Here is an 18,063-nt window from a genome sequence, read left to right on the forward strand (position 1 = left end):
CTGAGCCCTTAATCACTTCCAGCTCTGATTCATCAGAAAAGTAGTGCTCTTGAGGGATTTTTTTTTTTTTTTTGGTCACTAAATATTGTCTTTCATTTTGAGATATTTATTTCTTGCCAGAAAATGATACTGTATTTTTCCCCTAATGATGAAAGATGAGAGATGGAGGGAATTCCACTTGGTGATTATTGGACCACGAAGAAGTAAACTGATTCAGAAAACAAATCCCCAAAAGAAAAATAAAATGTATTATGTGAGGTGGAAGAGTGGAATTCTTGGCAAATATTCAATTGCAGCCCGGATTGGTAATGTGATAACATCCTTGTTTTGTTAATATTTGGGGGTGGGGGGAAGGGGGTTAGTAAAGCTCTAGGGTGTTAGCTTTGGGCCAGAATCTCTCTACCCTCCCTCACTACCTCAGCCAGCAAGGGTATTTAAAGACACAAATGCCTGAGGCCTTGCAGAAGTTTGGTAACACTACACAGGCCACGGGCAAGGGTCCAAGATGCCATCTTTCCCCACATTAGCCAGACAGGCTAGGACAGAACCTTGATCTCCACAGTTCAGGGGCCAATGAGAATCACCTCCAAAGAAAGCCCACTCTGAACACTATTCCAGAGGCCTGGAGCATCACACCCAAATCAGGGCAGACAGATAAATTCATGAAGTGAGACCTGCTGATTGCAATGATTCTGCCAAATCCCTCTGATTCACTGGGCAACTGTGCCACTTTGCTTCGGACTGGTCCTTCTAGCTTCCCCGTGCTGGTTTCTAAGCAGAGTCTTCTAGGAAAAATAGCCCCAACGTCAGAAATCCTGGTCACATCTGTGCTCTTCAAAGGGCTATACCTAAGTAAAGTAAGTGCTACCGTAATATACTAACACACCGCCCCTTTCTGGGTCCTGAGGGTTATGGAGTGTGGCATTTTTTAGTGCTCGTTCTCTTTCAAGTTTAAAGGGGTGAGAGGGGCACCTGGGTGGCTCTGTCATTAAGCGTCTGCCTTCGGCTCAGGTCATGATCCCAGAGCCCTGGGATGGAGCCCCGCATCGGGCTCCCTGCTCAGCGGGAAGCCTGCTTCTCCCTCTCCCACTCCCTTTGCTTGTGTTCCCTCTCTCGCTGTGTCTCTCTCTGTCAAATAAATAAATAAAAATCTTTAAACAAATAAAAAATAAATAAATACAGGGGTGAGAAAAAGTAACCCAGGAAAAAAATTGAAAGGGAAAAATAAGGAGACAAATTGAAGAGGGAGAAAGACAAGTTTAGTCCAAGCCTAGTCCCCAAGGTAGTTGGGGGCTACTCTTATTCCATGACCTTTTAAATTCCTGGATTATGAAATGTATATGGAAAAAAACTTAATTGCTAAAAATCTTACCTAATTTTATGGTCCCCCTGATTGGTCTGAAAAGAAATATTATTTGGGTCATACGGTTTGTGTTTATAACACTAGATGGTGGTAGTAGTTGTGGTAAAGATGGTGGGGGTGGGGGTGGGGGTGGGGGTGGGGAGGGTGGTCTGTACTGAGGGTGGTGGTGGAGGTGGTTTGGGTGACTACAGTAAAATCCCCCAACATGAATTCAACTCTTTAACTTCTATTGTAGAGACCTGAGAAGTCCACTCTATCTTCTCTGATCCTTAACTTCCTTATTCATCAAATGTTGATTAATTTGGTCATGAAGATGTTGTCCTTTGATTAAGACTTGAAAGACACTTTCAAAAGAAAGAAGTGAGTTAAAGCACTGCTTAAGGGATGGATTTCTCTCTGTGGGTAAGTTTTTATTCTTCACTATTATTTTCATCATAAACATTGTCACTGAAAGCATTTCAAAGTATCAATAGTCCTTGAAGCTACTGTACCATAAGCTTCCAAGGATGCAGAACATTTACTTCATGGGGACAACTGTGGAAATATGTGACAACACTTTTTTACCAATGCTCAGAAATGTCCGGGGCAGAGAAATTAGCACTGGCAGTGCTAATTACCATAAACACAAGACAAATCCCTTCCCTGCATGATGATGTCTAATGGCTGATGAGGTAGTCATAGGCGAGCTATTAATTTCTCTTCTCCTCCTAGGCTCGATGTAGGATTGAATGTCCCTTCCGCTGCTTTGAAGTGAAGCGTGGTCATGCGACTTTTTGACCAATGAAATGTGAGAAGGGGCAGGTGTCACCTCTGGGTAGAAGACTTAGCCAAGGCAAGCCTCGCCATGTCCCCTTCCTCCCGCTATGGTGAGTGTGGAAACAGGTGCAGAGAGGAGCTTCAATTATTCTGAGTCCCTAATTGTCTATGGCTGGCTGTCACCCCTTCGACCCCACAGTGGACATGCAATGGGATCAAGAAATAAACTTTTGGGGCGGGGGAAATAGGTGATGAGGATTAAGGAGGGCACTTGTGATGAGCACCGGGCAATGGATAGAAGGGTTGGATCACTATATCGTACATCTGAAACTAATATAACACTGTATGTTAACTATACTGCAACTAAAGTTTTAGAAACTATATTGGAATGAAAGCTAAGATAAATAAACAAAATAGCAAAGACACAGAACCAACAAAAAAAAAAGAAAAAAGAAATAAACTTTTGTAGTTTTAAGCCACTGAGATTTTGATGGGTATTTTCTCCCGTAACGTAACCCTCCCTATCCCAACAACATTGATGGCAGAGAGACAAAACTAGGGAGTTTAAAGTTACTGGGGGTCACATAGGAAAGAAGGAATTTAGGTCTTTCTGATAATAAATCAAATCTGCCAGGCTTTCTGTTATCAAATCACTAACTTTGAGACATTTAATCATTCCCTAGTGAAGGTCCATCTGAGACAAAAAGTGCCCAGGAAAAAGGCATGACATGCAACTGCAAGACTAATGTCTAGCCCGCACTAACTGCAAGACATTTCGGAATTCTTGTTTGGCTGATTTCTATTTCAAATAATCCACCACCTTCTTGCCACTGTCCAGGCAGACAGGCAGATTCCTGATCGTTTTCAGAACTGTTCACTTAAAGACGACACTGCTCTAGATATAAGCCTGCTTCAGGAACTCCACTTTTCAGAAAACCAAATCTCACAAAATTAGTACATTTACACATTCAAAGTGAGGTGGCAAATGTGAAAAACCCATCTGTGCCCACCCTCCCCTCCACCCCACAAGCTCCACCACCACCCAGAGCTGTAGCTATGCATGAAAAATCTAACACATGCAAAGTATAGAGGCTCTTTGAAAAGTTGGCCCAGTGTGTCTTATATGTGAGTTGCAGTCTTACAGAGTCTTGCCAACAACAACAAAGACGAAAAGAAAAGGAAAGGTTTTCTTTTCTCTGAACTGGGGAATGAAACATAAAACTCCTCTTTTCTACGAGGCTGAATAGCTCCAATTTTCCACACTCAGGATGATCTCTTACTAGCCATTACCTTCATAATATCCACGTGGCTTTTTAGTGCACATTTCTTCCCTCCCAAATTAATCACATGGCAGCCATGGCCCAAAGAGATGCCCCAGTTCCCCACTGAGGAGCCAGTGGTCTTCACCAGACCTCAGGGTCATTGTCAAGATGAAATGAAATGGACAGTAATACTGCTTGGACACACTGACAGTGCTATGGCAATGGCGTTCTCTCTACCACCCCTCGCTTCTGCCACATTCACTGTGTCTACTGTGCCCAACTTGTACGTCCTTAAGTTTTCTGAGGTCTCTACCACAGGTGAGTACAGAGGGAATGAAAACTTACTGAGTGTACTCCAGGTACAAAATTCATACAAAAACCCTCATCTCCAACAAGGCAAAGAGGTGCAGAGAATCCAGTGGCTTACCCAGGGTGACACACAGTGTAAGCAGGGGGGCCCTGTCCGAGCCCTGTCTGTCTGTCTGTCTGTCTGTCGACTCAGCATGCACACAGTGCCTCCCATCTAAGGAATCTTCTTGCTACCAGCCAGGTCTGTTCCAAAAAGGATGGGTGGGGAGGTACCATGTATTTAGCTGATGAGAAGAATGTACTAAAATGTCCATGTATACCTAAAACTAATACAACACTATATGTTAGCTAACTAGAACTAAATCTACAAATATAATAATAAAATAAAATGCCCATGTTAAGTTGGCAAGGCAGAACTCTCAACCTCAAGTTTCTTAGATATAACAAAAGCTGGCCAGACAAAGGAGGGTCCAAACATGCAAGTGAAGAAGACAGGGCTGCCATCCATGAGGAAGACAGAGGGCAAGCCTGAGCAACTGTGGACAAGAAATCAGGAGGAAGACCAAGTAGAAATCCAATACTGTATGAAAGATCAGTTGTCCATCAACGTATATTGGTCCGAAATTTCCAATAGCTTGGGAAATCCCCATAGAAAGAAGACAACATGACTGTGTCCATAAAAGAAAAAGGAACAGGGAGAGATAAGGATGCTATGGATAAAGGAGAGTCAATAGATGCATAAAAGAAAAATGAAAGAGAAACGCGATAGTGGGGCAGAGAAGAAATCCCAGCAATATCGCTGGAAAAGAAGTGAACCACAAAGGAAAGCAAAAAGAAAAAAACAGAAGTGGGGATGGGAGATTAATTTTAAACTTTAAGAGGAAGGGGGAAAGGCAAAGGGGAAGAAAAACCACGGAACAAAATGAAAAATATTAAAACTCAAGAGTTTGAAAGCCTCCAAATTATTTCTGCAAAAACTAAGTATATACCGTCTCCTTAGACGACAAGTTGAAATAAGTATCAGAGGCACTAGAAAAATCACCAAGGGGCGAAATCATCTGACTCAGGTTAAGAATACTGATAAATCCATTAGCTATTTAAAAAGGCATAACCAAAATAAGAGAAAGGAAGACCTTTTAATATTCAAAACATATGCAGGCTTTTAAGAAATATTTTTGTTGTAAACCTCCAGATTTGTATTCAAGTATTTTCTCCATTTATTTTCCTATTTTACATACCCAAAAAGTTACACATTCATCTCAAATAATTACAAAATATGTTTGTCATCTCTTTCTTCACTTCTTTGGAAATGGCAGCACAAGAAATTTCTCATTTTGGAGGATATGTCCGTATTCCTTTATAGCATTCGTTGATTTTGATCTATCTACTTTAATCATCCAATCTATTTTTTTTAATTTAGCCCACTTAATTTGTTTACTGCGTTAACTGGTTCACCACCTTAACTGGAATTTATAGCTAAATTATCACTCATTTCAGTCCAAACGGGCCAGCCATTTAAGGATATAGATACATGATGTACTTTTCTCAATTTTAATGAATTTGCACTGCTTCCTCACAGCAGATTATTGGCAAAATGGCTTTTAAAAAAATTCTGGATCTACAGTATGAACATTCAGTATTGCATAGTGAATGTTCACCCATAAAATCCCAAAATTGGAGGGATAATTTAATAGCCCATGCCACTTTATTTGGATAATTTAGTAGTCTATGCCTTTTGTTATGGAGACTTGTACCTCGAAAAAGCACATCTCCTGACCTCTTTTAGCAATCTTCTCCATCAAAAAAAATCTCCCTGGTTCATAATATGAGGAAAAGAGGAAATTTCAGACAGTGTACAGTATTCTTAGAACAAATAGTAAAAAAGAAAATGTTTCTACATTTTAAATGATAATACTTTCCAACCTAGAACATAAAGATATAATTTACAAAAGCATCCTGGCTCATTTTTGCAATGTCATGGTCCTGTTTTCTATATAACGTCTCTAGAAGAATCATTTACATTTCTGGTTTCAGTGCCTTCACTGGAGGTGATAGAACATCTATCAGTGTTTTGTTTTGTTTTGTTTTCATCCAGGTGCCAGTTTCATATTTACTTAGCAAAACTGTCCTGGCAAAGCCAATAGTTTGCAGAGAAAAGCCAGTGACCCTGCAGTCAGAGAACTTGGGGTGTCAATTGGCTTGAGTTGAGACAACAACCAAAGAACTTTACCAGCTTTAGAGCTGCTGCTTCTGCTGCACCAGAGTAGGGAATGGTTCCTAGCCCCACTCATTCCTGAATACAACCTCCAACCTGTCCAACCAAGAAATCTAACCAGAGCCAAAAGGAAGCAGCAGAGCCCATTCAACAGCCCTACCTAGAACGGTACTTGAACAGAAGGCACAATCCTGGCTTCCACCCTCAGCAAAGCAAAACTCATGGCCCCACCTTCCCAGGGAATTCAGTGTACACTCTAACCTGCTTTGGGCACCCAAACAATGAGTTGTACAGGCTCTAGGTTCAGTCCTGCTTCCCCGCCAGTGCAGGGAACTAATTCATAGCCTGATCCATGGCTGAATATAATACCCAGTCTTGACCATCTAGTAAGCCCAATCAGAGAATCCTGACAACCGTGAAGCCCATCCTACATCCTACAGCCTCACTTGAGTGGGAAACCAAGCTAGTCATACTAGCTAACTGTTCTTAGCCAGGGGCATACATCCCCATCCACTTCCTAAGAGCTTGAACAGTAGCCTCGCCCAAAAATAGACCATAACAGCATGCCCCACCTTCCCAAGGACATTACCAGTAGACCCACCCAGAAACCCAAACTGAGCTGACTAGCGAAATGTCTCTGCCAAAACAAACCTGTGAAGTCTGGAACAAGAGCACAATCACTCAATGTGAAGATCCCAACAGAAGGAATCAAGGATCATGATGAATTTAGTAAATAACCCCACCAAAGAAAACTAATAAAGTGCCAATAACTGACCCTAAAGAAACAGACATCTGTGAACTGTCAGATAAAGAATTCAGAATAATCCTCTCAAGGAAGTTTAGTGAACTACAAGAAACCACAGACACACAACTAAACAAAATTAGGAAAACAAAACATGAACAAAATAAGTAGTTCAACAGGAAATAGCAACTATCAAAAGAGAGAGAAGAAAAGAGAGAGAAACTCTATAGAGCTGAAAAAATAATAACTGAACTAAAGAATTTAATAGAGAGTTTCAAAAGCAGACTCGACCTTGCAGAAGAATCAGTGACCTGGAGGATAAGACATTGGATATTACCCATTAGAGGAGCAAAAAGATAAAAGAATAAAAAAGAGTCAAGAAAGCCTACATGAATTATGGGACACAATGAAAAGAAACAATATTCCCATTATAGGAATTCCAGAAGGATTAGTGAAAGAGAAAGGAACAGAAAGTAAAATTAGAGCAATAATGGGTAAAAATTCCCAAACCTGGGGAGAGAAATAGACATCTAGATCCATGAGGCCCAAAGGATCCCAAGTAGGCTGAACCTAAATAGGGCTACACCAAGACATGTTATAAGTAAATTGACAAAAGTCAAAACTAAAAAAAGAATTTTAAGAGCAACAAAGAAGAGAAAGAGGTTACATACAAGGAAACCCCCATTAGACTATCAGTGGATTTCTCAACAGAAACTTTTCAGGCCAGGACAGAATGGAATGACATTCAAAATACCAAAAGACAATAACTGTCAACCAAGATTTCTATGCCAGGTAAAGCTGTTCTTCAGAAACAAAAGAGAGATAAAGACATTTTTAAACAAAAAGCTGGAGGGAATTCATCACCACCAAACCTGCCTTACAATAAATACTAAAGGGAGTTCTTTGAGTGGAAGTGAAAGAACACTAATTAACAACATAAAAACATAAAAAGGTACTATAAATATCACTGGTAATGGTAAATATATAGTCATAGTTAGATTCTGCAATATGGTAATAGTGGTACATTATTCACTTACAACTCTAGGTTAGGGGTACCTGGGTGGCTCAGTCAGTTAAGCGTCCAACTCTTGATGTCAGCTCAGGTCATGATCTCAGGGTTGTGAGATCAAGCCCTACATAGGGCTCCATGCTAGGCATGGAGTCTGCTTAAGATTCTCTATCTCCTTCTCCCTCTGCCCTTTCCCCTAAAAAAACCTGTAGGTTAAAAGTTAAAAAAAAAAAAAAGAATGTAGTAAAAGTCACCATAACTACAGTAATCTGTTATTAGTTATACAATATGAAAAAAACATGTAAATTATGACAGCAATAACCTAAAATGTGAGGGAGAAGTTAAGTTGTTATGAGTTTTTTTTTTTTAAGATTTATTTACCTTATTTTAGAGAGAGAAAGAGCATGAGTGGGGAGAGGGGCAGAGGAAAAGGTAGAGAGAGAATCTCAAGCAAACTCTGCACTGAGCATGGAGCCTGACACGCAGCCCAATCTCATGATCCTAAGATCATGACCTGAGCTGAAACCAAGAGTTGGATGCTTAACGAACAGAGCCCTCCAGCACCCCAAGTTTTTACGAATTTAAAATAAGGTGTTTTAAGTTTAAGGTATTACATATAAGCATCATGTAACCACTAGGAAAAATCCTATAGTAACTATACAAAAGAACACAATAAAGAAGGCAAAGCATGATACCAAAAGACAACAAAACACAAACAGGACAGCAGGATAAGAAACAAGGAACAACAGATCTACAAAACATCCAGAAAATAATTAACAAAATGCCAATAGTAAGTCTTTACTTATCAATATAGTTGACCCTTGACCAACACAGGTTTGAACTGCAAGAGTCCACTTATACACAATTTCTTTTCAATAAATACGGTAGAGTACCGTAAATGTATTTTCTCTTCCTTATGATTTTCTTAATAACATTTTCTTTTCTCTAGATTACTTTATGGTAAGAATACACTATGTAATACATATACATATGAAGTATGTGTTAATCAACTGTTTAAATTATCAGTAAGCCTTCTGGGCAATAGTAGGCTATTAGTAGATAAAGTCTGGGAGTTTCTTTTTTTTTAAGATTTATTTATTTACTTATTTGACAGAAAGAGAGAGCACAGCCAGGAGGAATGGCAGAGGGAGAGGGAGAAACAGACTCCCCGCTGAGTGCAGTGCCCAATGTGGGGCTCGATCCCAGGACCATGAGACCCTGACCTGAGCCAAAGGCAGACACTTAAACAACTGAGCCACCCAGGTGCCCCAAAGTTTGGAAATTTCAAAAGTTATTCTCTGATTTTTTATTATTCAGGGGGTCAGCATCCCTAACCCCTGCATTGTTCAAATATGAACTGTAATTACTTTAAATACAAAGAGATGAAATTAAAAGGCATAGAATGGCTTAAAGGATAAAAAGAAACAAGATCCAACAATATGCTGCCTACAAGAGACTTACGTTAGCCTTAAACTAGAAGAAGATTGAAAGGATAGAAAAAAACATTTCAAATAATGTCACCCAAAAGAAGTGGGGTAGCTATACTTACAGCAGACAGAATATACTTTAAACTACAAATGGAAAAAAGAGACAGAAAAGGTTATTACATAATGATAAAGGGGTCAATACATCAAGAAGATATAAAAATTATAAATATTTATGCACCCAACATATGAGCACCTAAATATGTAAAGCAAAAACTAAAAGAATTAAAAAGAGAAATAAACAGTAATACAATAATAGTTGGAGACTTTAATACCCCACTCTCAACAACAGATGGATCATCAAGGCAGAGAATCAATAAGGAAGCAGAGGATTTGAGCAACACTACGGACCAAATGGACCTAATGGACATATACAGAACATTTTATCCAACAGCAGCACAATACACATTCTTCTCAACCTCATATGGAACATTTTCTAGAATAGACCATGTGTTAGGCCACAGAACAAATCTTAGCAAATGCAAGAAGATGGAAATCATATGAAGTACCTTCTGTGACCACAATGGCGTAAAACTAGAAACCAAGAACAAGAGGAGAACTAGAAAATTCATGAACACAGGGACACTAAACAAAACTCTCCTGATAACCAATGGATCAAAAAAGACCTAAAGGGGAAATAAAAAAGTTTCTTGAGGCAAATGAAAATGGAAGCACAGCATACCAGAACTTGTGGGATGCAGCAAAAGCAGTTCTAAAAGGAAAGTTCATAACAATAAACACCTATATTAAGGAACAAGAAAGATCCCAAAAATAAATAACTTAACTCTATGCCTTAAGGAACTAGAAAAAGAAAAAAAAAAAAAAACTGAGCCCAAAGTTAGCAAAAGACAGGAAATAATAAAGATTATAGCAGAAATAGATAAAACAGAGAACAGAAAACAATAGAAACGATTAACCAAACTAAGACTCTGTTCTTTGAAAAGTTAAACAAAATTGGCAAGTCCTTAGCTAGACTAACCAAGAAGAAGAGAGAAAAGAACCAAATCAACAAAATCATAAATGAAAAATGAGACATAACAAATGATAGCACAGAAATTCAAAGGATCGCAAGAGGCTGCTATGAACAACTTTATGCCAACAAACTAAACAACCTAGAAGAAATGGGAAAAGTCTTAGAAACATACAATTTACCAAGACTGAATCAGGAGAAATAGGAAATCTGAATAGACCAATTACAAAAATCAATTTTTGAGACACCAATATTTCTCAGTCTTTTCCAAAATAACCAAAAAGGAGGGAACACTCCCAAACTCATTTTATGAAGGCCAGTGGGATTCCAAAACCAGAAAAGGACACTACTACAAAAAAAATTACAGGCCAATATCCTTGATGGATATAAATGCAAAATTCTCAATAAAATACTAGGAAACAGAATTCAGCAGCACCTTCACCATGATCAGGTAGGATTTATCTCTAGGATACAAGAATGGTTCAACATACACAAATCAATTAATGCAATCTATCACATCAATACAATGAAAGAAAAGAATCATATGATCAACTGAAGACATGCAAAAAAAGCATTTGACAAAATTCAACATCCATTCATGATAAAAACTCTTAACAAATTGGGTATAAAAGAAATATCTCTCAATATACTAAAGGCCATATATGACAAGCCCACAGCTAACATCATACTCAGTTGTGAAATATTGAAAGCTTTTCCTCTAAGATGAGAAACAATACAAGAGTGCCCACTCCCTCTACTCCTGTTCAAATTCCTAGAGCACTTAGGCAAGAAAAAAAAATAAAAGGTATCAGAATTGGAAAGGAAGAAGTAAAAGTGTCTGTATTTACAGATGACATAGTTTTATATACAGAAAATCCTAAAGAGTCAATCAAAAAACTGTTAGATCTAATCAATGAATTCAGTAAAGTTGCAGGATATAAAATTAACATACAAAATTCTGTAGCATTTCTATACACTGACAATGAATTTTCTAAAAAAGAAATAAAGAAATCAATCTCATTTACAATAACACTGAAAACAAAAGAATACTTGGGAGTAAATTTAACTGAGTAGGTGAAATATCTCTACTCGGAAAATGTTAGACATTGATGAAAGAAATCAAAGACACAAATAAAAAGTTACCTTGTGTTCATGGATTGGAAGAATTAATATTGTTAAAATGTCAATACTACAAAAAGCCAGCTATAGATACAATGCAATCCCTATCAAGATTCCAAAGACATTTTTTACAGAAGTAGAAAAAACATTCTTAAAATTTATATGGAACCATGAAAGATCCCAGATACAAAAAAATAATAATAACAATTTTTTTTTGAGAAAGAACAACAACACAGGAGGCATAACACTCCTTAATTTCAAGCTATAATATAAAAACTATAGTCATCAAAACAGTGTGGTACTGGCATAAAAACAAACAAATAGACCAACAGAACAGAATCGAGAGCCCAGAAATAAACCCATGCATATACAGGCAACTAAAATTTCACAAGAGAGCTAAGAATAATCAATGGAAAAAGACAGTCTCTTCAGTAAATGGTGCCAGAGAAAGTGGATATACACAAGTACTGAAACTGGATCTATATTTTATGCCACCCATGAAAATTTACTCAAAATGAGTTAAAAACATAAATGTAAGACCTGAAACCATGAAATTCCTAAAAGAAAACAAAACTCCTTGACATGGGTCTGGTAATGATTTTTTGCATATGACACCAAAAGCACAAGCAACAAAATCAAAAATAAACAAGTGAGACTACATCAAACTAAAAAGCTTCTGCATGGCAAAAGAAACCATAACAAAGTGAAAGGACAACCTACAGAATGGGAAAAATATTGATAAACCATATATTTGATAAAGGGTTAATAGCCACAATATATAAAGAACCCATACAACTCAATAGCAGAAACAAAAAACAACCCTTTTTTTTAAATGTGCAAAGGATCTGAACGGACATTTCTCCAAAGAAGATATACAAAGGCCAGCGAGTACATAAAAAATGTTCAATATCACTAGTCATTAGGGAAATGCAAATTAAAACCACAAGGAGATATCACCTCATGCTCATTAGAATGGCCATCACCTAAATGACAAAAGATAACAAATGCTAGCATTGATGTAGAAAAAAGGGAACCTCTGTGCACTGCTGGTATGACTGTAAATTGGAGCAGCCACTACAGAAAACAGTATGGAGCATCTTCAAAAAATTAGAAACAGAACTACCATATGATCCAACAATTGTACTTCTGAGAATATATGCAAAGGAAACAAAAACACTAACTCAAAAAGATATCTGCACCCCCATCCATGTTCATAGCACGGTTATTTACCAAAGTCAAGACATGGAAACATCCTGTGCCTGTCGATGGATGAATGCATAAAGAAATTCTGCGATATATACACAATGGAATATTATTCAGCCATGAAAAAAAATCAAGGAAATCCTACCACTTGTGACAACATGGATGGACCCTGAGGGCATTATACTAAGCGAAGGAAGTCAGATAGAGAAAGACAAATACTCTACAATCTCCTTTACATGTGGAATCTAAAAAGGAAAAAAAAAAAAAAGCCCTCATAGAAAAAGAGATCAGACTTGTGGTTACCCGAGGCTGGGATGGGGGGTGGGGGGGTGGGTATTGGATGAGGTGGTCAAAAGGCACAAACATCCAGTTATAACATAAATGTGTACTAGGGATGCAACACACACAAGATGACTGTAGCTGTATGACATATAAGAAAGTTAAGAGAGTAAATCCTAAGAGTTCTCAGCACAAAGAGAAAATAAAACATAGTCTTTTCCTTTTTTATTCTTTCTTTTCTTTTTATTGTATCTATATGAGAAGATGGATGTTGGCTAAAGCTATTGTGGTAATCATTTTACAATATACGTAAATCAAACCATCATGCTATATGCCTTAAACTTAGATAGGGATGCGTGTCAATTATTTCTCAATAAAACTGGGGGAGTGAGAAAAAAACTGCCCTGTGATTCACTTAAATTAATTAATTAACGAAATGAATACAAAAGTTCAAGAGACATAAGGAAATATTCTCTAGGTGGACACCAGTCTAAGAAACCCGAGTTGAAGGATTTCAGTTCTCACCTCTGCAAATCATAACCTCTCCAAGATGGAATTACATCCCCCCTGAATAATACTATCCAACTGAAAAAAAAAAAATCGTGATAAACCAATGGTGTTTCTGAATCAAAACAATGAATGTTAATTACAGTAGGAATACCAGGACCTCAGGGAAGGGACTTAAAAAAGTCCATGGCAAAAGAGTGCCAGAGATCTTTTTTTGTTTGTTTCTCTGTCACTTTCCATTTCACGGGATGTCCTATGACCTCCTGCTGCACAGCAACACTGAGTCCCTGTGAAGGGAAGGATACTTTTGACCTGGAAGGCAGCTTTTCCTAAGGTGCTTTGGACACACTTCATTTCATCTCCCAAGGTCCTTATGACACTGAAGTAAAATACTATTTACCCTGTGTCTATGCACACGAAATAAACAGATATATTATTGACTGAGTGAATTACAGTTAAACCTAAACCAGCTCACGTTATCAATGGCATGTCATTCAATTTTACTGTGGTTTGCTTTACCGATATGCTCAAAAAGGCTCCTGGGAGAATATTCCAAGCAGAAAGCTCAAGTGTCATTTACCAAACCACGGAGTTGCTGCACCAGGCTGGGGGACAGGACTCGGGAAAAGCAGAGAGGACAGAACACAGAGCTCTCGGTCAGGACAGCTTCAGTCATTCAGATCTCTTCAGTGGAGACACAATGGCATCAGTAATAAGCATCAGCCTTTTATTTCCCTTCCTTCCAAAGACGAAAACACAATATCATTAGCCAAATTTACTCTGATCTCCCTCCCACCTCCGGGGGTTGCTTGGTACTCAGGTTGAGTCAACGCATCTTTCCACCAAGGTAAATAACCATAAGAAGCAGATGAATAGCTTAATTGCTTAAGGAAACATTCAGAGCAGGATGTATTTCTGGTTTGGACAATGCTTTGGAGCTTTAGAGTTATAGTCCTTTAGAAAAAAAAATTTTTTTTTGTTTCCTTCCCCGTCGAAATTTGGTCTGTGATATTTCAATCCTTAATCGTGTCTTTTTTTGTCATTTCAATTGGTCGTGAAAAGTTCTGTCAACCATTTGAAATACGAATTAATAATAAATAAATCTCTGGTTTCCTAGTGTCATCAGGATACATCATAATGCATATGAGCTAAATCGGACTTCATATGAAGTTCATGACTGCAGCCGTCTCGGTTCTACAGGACACTTTCAAGCCATCCTCCCTGAAAAATAGTCTCCATGGGGCTTTGAACTCAGAAAAAGTTATCACTTCTTGCTATACCGAAAGAGTTTTAGTAGATCTGCAATAGAGAAAAATATCTGGGGAAAGAGACAAGGATAGAAAGGTGGGAGTCAGCGCTTGCCTCCGAGGTTGGAATCTGGTTTGTGGTATGCCTGTGGAGTTAGTCCGCACACACAGCTGCCACACTGATATGACTGATCTTACGGGCTCAAAAAAATAATAACGGGAGAATCTGCCCAATCAATACCTCTCAAATTAAGAAATTTTGCACAATAGATCACATCAGTTTTGGAGGTTTGGCCTGTGAAACATCATAATAACTAACTGTAAAGTGAGAAATTTAGAAAGCCTTCTAGATGTTGGAGATACACCAAGTCAAATATATAAAAATGTAGAGACGCCTTCTAGCTTGAGGCCAGCAGTGCCCACTGCGGTATTCCACTTAGGAAAGGTGGGTCTCTCCTAGTGGGCCATGTCACCCAAGCCTGCTTGAGCTGCTCTTCTCCCAAGTGCTGCAACTGCAGATTCCCTGCTACTCCCTTTGCCCACTCCAAGAATCCTCTCTGACCTCTGGGGTTGAAATATCAAGCTGAACCTTTTGGAATTTATCATCAGCCTGGCATCTGTGCTCAGCAGTAGAGCCTCTGAATTCAAAACAGGACGGTTTCCTGGCTCAGAACTCCAGCTCCAAATTCCTTAGGCTCAAAATTGATGGGAAAACAGATCTTCAGCATTCTTCTGATTTAGAAATCATTCAAACTGACAACAGATAAGAAATTGACAAGGAGATACTAAATCCTTAATTTACATAGCTGTCTCTTTTTTCCTTCTACATAGTAAAGAACAGAGCGTCCTTAACCTTGGTTTTCTCACTTCTCTCCGTTTAAAGCACAGCCCATAACATTAATTAAAGTGTGTGTGAGCTGGAGGGTACAAGTTATATTTCATATGCTCTACCACATGGCATTCTAGAAAAGCTGTACAATTTAGGTGTCCTTTTTTCCCAACTTGATATGTATGCAGCCCTGCATACTGTTCAGCATAACTCACCTTTACTCCACCCAGAACCTCCACAGTAACAACCTAAAAATAAATGCACGGGGTAGAACAAATTCTGATAGCATTAGAGCTTAAGTATTTAGGTAGATGGAGGTAAGTCTCCCACTTAGAACTACAGAATACAGGTGCTGAAAAGGGCATCCGAAATTATCTAGTGCAACCCTTTTATTTTACACATAAGACCTGCAGACAGGTGGCCATGGAAGGTAGGTTAAACAACTAGTTAAGAGGTAACCCCAAGTATTTCTTAGGATATCAAGTCTTTCCACTATACCAGGATCATAAACCTCTTTAAGATACTATTATGAGTTACGGGGCGCCTGGGTGGCTCAGTTCGTTAAGCGACTGCCTCGGCTCAGGTCATGATCCTGGAGTCCCGGGATCGAGTCCCGCATTCGGGCTCCCTGCTCAGCAGGGAGTCTGCTTCTCCCTCTGACCCTCCCCCCTCTCATGCTCATTCTATCTCATTCTCTCTCTCAAATAAATAAATAAAATCTTTAAAAAAAAGTAAGTAAGATACTATTGTGAGTTAGGCTTTTACCAGGGGGAAAAAAAAAACGTATGCAAATATACACACACAAATGTTTGCATATAAATCCAGGAGGCTCAGAGAGCCCTGAAGCTTATCTCTGGATGTTGAACTTGTCCGTGATCCCCAGATTAACAATTCCTGCACCTGAAGAAGCAACTTTTCTAAGTAGAAAGTGCTACTTTTAACCCCTTTCAAAGCTCATCTCCTCTAGAATATAAACTAGACTTAATGATGTGATCTATAAATTCAAGGGAAAAGCAATCGCAGCAGCTCAAATAGATGAATTAAGCCCTGATCAATATTTCCATATTTTTAACATGTGTCAAGTAAAAAAAAATGCATAAGAGAAATTTAAACCTACATGTATTTTACTACCGATTTCACATATGGACATGGAATATCTTTTCTCCTAATATGGAGATGGCTCAGCAGTATTTAAATGATTCCTTATTCCAAGTCGTATAAATATGCACCAGATGTATCTTTTGTAAATGTTATGTTTTTCAACTTCTCAGCATTTGCAAGTAGTTGAAAGTTATGTCAAGCATGCTTTAATGGGGCATAGAAGTGTATTGTATTCAAAGAGATGGCACAGCTATGTAATAGGTGAAAATACAAACGTTGTCAATGGATACATTTTCATTTTATTGATTTACACCACATAATAGAATGTCCTATATTCTTCTTTACATGCAAGTTCTATAGCAGTTGAAATATAACTAGATATTTAAAAATCATGCTTACATTAATGGATTCTCTAGATGACAGAAAATTCAAAACAACAGAATTTTATGACTTTAGAAAAGGCAGCTAAAGACCAACTAAGTCCCTTACCCTGATTTAACAGATGAGAAATCAGAGAGCAAAAGAGTTACATGAGGCAACCAAATCACTAAACTAGTTGTGGCTTAGTGCATGAATTGAGATACCCCTAAATCTAAGGAGCTTCACTGAGCTCTTTCTACTATCTACCTCTTGACTACCTAAACAAACAAACAACAACAACAACAACAAAAAAAAGAAACAGTAAAAACATGTATCATTCACTGATTTCCTGGGACTCACTGGGAAGAAGCAGACATGTGAACTGTCAAATTATCTTATGGGAAGTAAATATAGGAAGTAAAATGCCAACTGCTAACCTTAGAAGTTGCCAAAGAGCATCATAATGCTATTTCTCCAATATAAATTTCGAATGGACTCAAGATTCTCTTTTTTGTTTTGAATACAAAAACCATCGTAGTAAATTTCTCTTAGAACACCGTCTTTGAGGTTAAATATAGCAAAGATGTTTAGGAAATATATTCTAGTCATATGTAATGGGTAGTTCATCTTGAAAGCAGTGTCTTTTCAAATAAAAGTTAACATAGATCGATAGCTTTTTTTTTTTTCTATTTTTTTGCTATGGAGAAAGCAAATGCTATCTCGTGTCATTTTATGTGACTTTCCAGCATCTCTAAGCAGAGCACAGAATTTGAGGGTACACATTAGTTTATGCTGCCTTTCCCCTGGCTCATTTTTCCAACCTTAGTTTCTGCCTGTCGTGTATTTTTATAAATTGCGTCAAATTCTCTCTTGGAATGAGACAGAATATTAACTAATTAATAGCTAATTAATTAATTGGTGAAAGTCATTTTCCAAAAGCCAAGTAACCTTTGCACTCTAACCTTTACAGATAACATTTTGCCCTTTGGGGGCCAGTGAAGATTTCATTTAGGACGAAATCATCATTGAGGTTTTATTCAACCTTTATGTCACTGTCGCTGTGAGTAGAGCACGGGTGTTGCTCAAAGTTCCACGGACTGTACTTCCTTTTAGACCCCAGGCAAAAGCACGCATTTCCCTCCCGCCAGGAACCAGAGTTTGCACACTCTGCTCCCTGGTCAGTGTAATGAGGAATAATGCCCAGAGTCACAGCACTCCCTTGGTGGGGGAGGGTGGCACAGAGTTCAGCCCCCCTGATTTATCCCAGGCTCATCTGAAACAGCTCCACTGTCTCCCAAATGATGCCAA

Source organism: Eumetopias jubatus, unplaced genomic scaffold (assembly GCF_037043125.1).
Source record: "Eumetopias jubatus isolate StellerSeaLion01/CBP00866 unplaced genomic scaffold, mEumJub1_p1.0 scaffold_9, whole genome shotgun sequence".
Lineage (NCBI taxonomy): Eukaryota > Metazoa > Chordata > Mammalia > Carnivora > Otariidae > Eumetopias > Eumetopias jubatus.